Source organism: Mercenaria mercenaria, chromosome 10, assembly GCF_021730395.1.
Source record: "Mercenaria mercenaria strain notata chromosome 10, MADL_Memer_1, whole genome shotgun sequence".
Lineage (NCBI taxonomy): Eukaryota > Metazoa > Mollusca > Bivalvia > Venerida > Veneridae > Mercenaria > Mercenaria mercenaria.
In genome coordinates this window covers 22,613,330-22,619,557 of record NC_069370.1, presented here as the reverse complement: position 1 = coordinate 22,619,557, position 6,228 = coordinate 22,613,330, and positions in this window count along the sequence as shown.

The following is a 6,228-nucleotide window of genomic DNA, read 5'->3' as shown; positions in this document are numbered from 1 at the left end:
TTCAATACAGTCACGTATTACAACTGTATTTCAAATACGCTTCGCTTTCGTTTCAATGAGAATTTAACCACTTTTTCACGTTGATTAAATTTGTGTAAGCCGTTTTTAGTGCTAAATATTTCTCTTATTAGCACTAATCACAAGTTTCATTCAAATTCGCAATTCCTGCATGTATCTTCAATGTGTTTCTTTCAATACGGTTTCAGTAATTACTGCATTGCTATGTGTAAGCAGTTCGCAGTGCTAAACTATTCTTTATTTAGCACTGATCACAATTGTCTTCAGGATTCACGTATTACTTCTAATCTCTTTACGTATTTCTTCCAAATTCAATTCAAAACCGTATTCAACTACGTTGTCTTCAACTTCAACTTTCACTTTTCTACATTTAATTTTCAACTTATACAAAACTTTGCTTTCACATTTAACTGATCGACAAAATTTCACTTTCACTTACAATTATATGACAATATTTCACGTTGTCAATTCTCATTTTCACTTTTAGCAGTTTGCTTATATTTCACTGTGTGTGTTTCGATTCACAATTCAACTAACTATTTTTTTTTTCAATTATGCTGAATTTTTCACTTTCATAAGCTTAATTAATTGCCGTTTTGTGTACATAGGCCTTATTTTTATTTCAAGTATCTATGTTGGTGTCCATATACCTTAAGTATTCAAATTTATCATTCAGTTGTCCATGTACCTAAATTATTCTTTCACTTCTTACTTAAGGTGTCTATATACCTTAACTGTTCAAATTTATATTTCAGGTGTCTGTGTATCTTAATGATTCTTTCAAATGTTATTTTAGGTGTCTCTATACCTTAACTATTTCACACTGTTCTGTATCAAGTGTCTGTTAGCTTATTGTATTCCTTGGCTGTAATTATACTTTCACTATAAAACTACATTCACTTTCACAAAGTTCACATGCTTGAGTCTTTTCTTCGACTGTTTTACGTTAATATGTACAAAGCTTGAGGCTTTCTATCTGTGAAGTTTGAGACATATTTACATTATATCTGAACGAAGCTTAATATTATCTATGAAGCTTGAGACTTCTTCACAATTTCAATTCTGTGCACTTCCTTTTATGAAGCTTGAGGTTTCTTTCTCAAGTACGAACAAAGCTTGATCACAATAACGGACAAAGATCACAATTATTTTGTAATGATGTAAGAAATATTTTATTACAAACAGCAATGATCACATTCACGGACAAAAATCACGTATTTTTCTAACAGTGATGAATGAAATATATATTTCAATCACCCTCATAAATATTTTCAGTAAAGAAGTTCTCTATATGATGTCTACACAGCTGCTGCCCATACAATTTTCTGTTGTGTACCTGAAAAATACATGTGACTTGACTATTAGTCAGCTGTGACTTGACTGTAATCTGTACACTGTAATATCTGTACCTTGTAATATGTGCGCTCTGTGTCTACTCTTTACCTGTTCAGTTCTTGTTTTGCTGTAAAAAATCTTGTTAGCTATCCTAGCATAATAATATTGAGCGATACACAAGTATCAGTACTGTTGAAATGATATTTCTTATTTCTAAAATAAAGAATAAGTACTTTAAATATACTATAGGATATATATAGGCCCAGAATGTCTATGGACTAAACTACAAAGAACCAGTCAATTGACTAAAGTCAAGAACCAAGTGACAGCATCAATCTGAACTCTATACTACCGTATTTACTACAAAATGTGTTTACCTTACTTGAAGACTGGAATGTATTTAATTACCGGTCAATATGTTTTCTTACCAATTTTTGTTTGCTTCAAAAACAACGGTCTTAATAAGTCATGAGGTTAATTCAGAAATTTTCAAGAAATAGAAAGAAGAATTAATGAATCATGCAACTGATTAAATCCCTACCCCATAAATTAATTGTGTAGTAAAATTTCTCACATACTTCTACAATAGCATTCTAGTTATAATGACACTGAATTCACTCTGGCAGAATATAACTTCTAAAACCAAGATAACTTGTAATTTTACGGACAAATCTGCTCGAGCGATTAAAGTGTTCAATTTAAAATGACTCAGCAAACTTGTTAATACAGTAAACTGTGACCACCATACTATTCACAAACACTTTCTGAATGTCTTTACTTAAGTTCATTGAAACACACACACACACTAAATGTCTTCTCCTCCAGCCAAAAAACAACAAAAAACTGTGCTCAGTAGATGACTGCTAAAGGTAAGTTTCAATAAATGAAATACACAAGGCATACATTTAAGTGTAAAAACATTTAAGGTACCACTGTAGATCTACAACCATTTTATATGTAACAATGTTTGAACTTGTAAAATCACTGTCACTCTGTCACTGTTGTTCTATAAAAAGTTCCAATCTAGAAGTAGAAATTGAAGACCCTCAAAACACCAGTGTTAAAGTTTACTGTTCATCAATGGATTTCTTGAAGAAGCTGTGCAGTATGTAAATACTTTTTTTTTTAAACTAAATTTATTAAAAGTCTTTTTTACTGCTGACAGACTTGCTTTATCTACTGATACTTTTTATTAACAATCCTCAATATTTCTTAAAAATATGTGGTCTTTATATTATGTTTGCCTTGATCTGATGCAGGTGTCATCTTAACGAATATATCTTTGCTTTGAAATTCGACCATGTATTTTCGTTGCCATGGTAACAGCTTGAAGAAAGTAAGAGAAAAGATTTAAATAATTGTTGTTTTGGTGATTCCTTTTCACAAAATGAGAAACCAGTATTTTTTTCCAATGCCAGTACCTACAAACTATTCAACCTAATAGAAGTATACAGAAATTTATATTCTACAAATGTGTATTAGTACTCGGATATTTGAAATTTTACATAATAATGGGTTATTGTTATAGTTGTTATTCTGATGAGCTTTGTATTATGAAGAAAGTTTTGTTAAATTAGTACTATACGTTATCAAATTATATTCACAACAAAATCTTATAGAATTAGTCGAAAAAAAAAATCTTCAAAAGTGTACCAGTACTCGGATATCAAAACGTTTGGATAACATTTAAACATTACCACATATTTAGTGACTCGAAGTTGATATAAAAATGCTTAAATAACAAGTAAATTGTTTAGATTTGAGGTACCATAGATTAAAGCGTAAGATTTATTGGTAGTTCATGCCAAAAAGGGGAAGGAGTATATTTTGATTGTAAAAATTAATTGTATTTAAAATTCCACTTCTTGAAAATTCCCCTTCAGAATAACATAGAATCCAGGATTGCCACAAACTATCATGGTAAAATATAGAAAATCCTTTTTGTATAGTACACTTATGCAATTTGTAATTATCGATTTTAATCTGTTTTATTGCTCGAAAACTTTTAATAAATGCCAAAATTATGTATATGTTAATAAAATACTTTGTGTGTGAATTGTGTATAACAGTAATACAGAAAAGGTAGAAAACGACAGGTTTTCCAACATGACATAAACAAAAATGCTGCAGGCTCGGTTTGATGCACGAAACATTAAAACTTTTCGTCTAAACATTTATTTAATTTGTCTAGAAGGTTCCTCATTTCAGTGTTGTTGTATTTTCCGGTTCTTATTAGTTCCTTACAGTTGAAAACCAGTTTCGGGGATTACTGGAATGTGCATTTTCGTTCATCATTCCGGTATTTTGTCATTCCGTCCAACCGTCTGCAATTTCGTGTTCGGTCTATAACTTTGCCATTCATGAAGGTATTCTAATATTATTTGGCACAAATGTTCCCCATGATGCAAAACCCGGGGGTCCATAGCTGAAAGGTCAAGATCATACTTGAAAGCCAAGAAGCAAAAGGGCTTTATTCCTGTCCAGTCTGTAATTCAACAGTCCTAAAAGAGATTTTAATATTACTTGGCATAAATATTCACAACCATGAGTTTCATGCCAAGAAAGTCTAAGGTCAAGATCACACTAAGAAACCAATGGTCAAATTCAAGAATGACTTGTCCGGAGGATTTCTTCTTCATGCATAGAGGGATTTTGATGTAACGTGGCACAAATGTTCACTACCATGAGGCATCCTTGTTTTAAGAATTACTTCCCTTTGTTTTAGTATCAATAGCTTATTTTGTAATTTTTTAATAATGGCCGTAGGGAAAAATCGAGACCACTTCTCTGTGCATGTTATATCCAATTTCTATGTGTATTTTTTTACCTATCTCTACCTGGTAAAGAGTTCTGTATCAAAACCCGCTTTCTATGGGGATGTGGTTTACAAACTTTGTAAGATTTTGGGTCATGGCAATTTGCCACTTGTATTTAGTAAAGTAATTAAACGTTTTATGAAAAGAGGTAATGACCCAACTGTTTTGAGACACACCAGATGTTTGGTGTTCAACCCTTTTACAGTTGGACGCTACGCTTTCCACTTTGATTGTGTCTGCCGGATCAGGTAGAGGACTCTATGATTAGTAGCTCTTAAATCCCGCCAGGACTGAGCTATTTTGATTTCCGTCTTCTGGCCTGTTTCGTCGGGCCCTTAAGGGTGTTTTCCTTGTTGCTCTGTCTTCTGCAAAGGCATTGAGTACATGCATGTTAGGTTCTTAAGGATTGCATTTTTATATTATATTTACAAGGGCATCTTTGTGTTTTACATAACATACCTTCTGTTGCCTTTACATATGTTAGGGTTTCACCTGGCGGGGATTACTTTTATTTACACTGTCTTGTAGCTTTGGAACATGGTGGGGGTAAGAGTGAGGTTAGGTGCACCATAAACCGGTTTAAACTCCCCAGTGGTGGTTTTGCCACTGACCGTTCCAAGGCGGTGTCCCACTGTGTTCCTGTATTTGTTTGTTTTGTCCTTTTATGTTTCATTTTTTGTGTTGTGTGCGAGGGTTGTTCGTGTGTCTTTGGGGAGGCTGCGTGTTTTGAACATGGCTTTCCCTGTTGGATATTCTTCCTTGTTTTTTATATATACTTTTTTAGGATTTACTTCCAATTATTGTTACAATAAATGACAATAGAGAAAATTAGGTACCTTCTAGTAGAGACTTTGTATTGCATGACGAGCTTCATTCCTTGTTAATCATGGAGTTCTTAAAATATCTGTACAGCAGAATTCTGTGTAAGCAGGCGCTTAGAGAGCGTTAGTGATGTAACATATTTCATTTGTTTTGAATAGATATTTTTTCTTGGTTATGCCCTATGTTCTTACAGATTCATTTTCAGTCACACTCAGTCCAGAATGTCCTCCCAGAGAGAACATATCAGCCCTTAATTTTAGTGCTACGTGTACAATTGACAAGAATTCGTCACAGGAATTATATTTCTGTATTGTCATCCGTTCATCACTATTACCAGTAGTATTATAATATAATGGGCACGCAGCACATTCATATGGAACAAGAAGTGTATTCCTTTCATCAGAAGATATATGTAGTGAAGTTACAAACTAAAACTGGTTTATCATTTTACGTTGTAGGGCTTCTTTGAAACATGTTATTCTAGAATTAAAATTAATGAATTACAAAGAATTGATGGAGAAGTCTCTTCAGTATGTATGCGGTAGCTGTTCCAATTGTCTGAAAGCTGTAGTATTTGCGTTTTCATTGCAGCATATGTAAAAGAAAGATCATGGCAAGATTTGTATTTGAGTTGTCCGACTTGGTTTTGCGAACTCCGTATCTAAAAGAATTTAAATTTTTCTATGATATTTGCCCTCCGTTGACATCAGAAAGTCATAATTGCATTGTGTTGTCATGTTTAGCATCCTTTAAAATACTATGACTGACTAGTTATGTTAAAGAGTTTTTTTATGTTGTTTTTTTTGTCTTGACACAGAACACACACATTTCTTAATTTAGTAGAAGTATGTAATAAGTTTGATGAGGATGCAGCTTAATTTGATGCTTGTTCTATATTAAACTTAGCTTTGACTGAATAGTATGGACAAAATTAGAATAACACTTTCTATAGCAAAGTATTTTGTCATTTTCATCTATTTTTTCAATTCTACGAATGGCTTCATATTTAGAAAAAATCTCTGAACAAATCTTGATTCAGCTCATTCTTTTAGAGATGTTATGCCTAGAGGCTGTTTAATTTAAAGTTTTGTCAGATTTTGCCTCCTGACAAATTATGCACTTTTCTGTGCTATCTTGAAATGGTCTCTTGAGATGCAAAGTCTTGTCCATTTTTACTTTGGAATATTTTAACACCTATTAAACAAAATAATATTTATTATTTATCATTGATTATTTA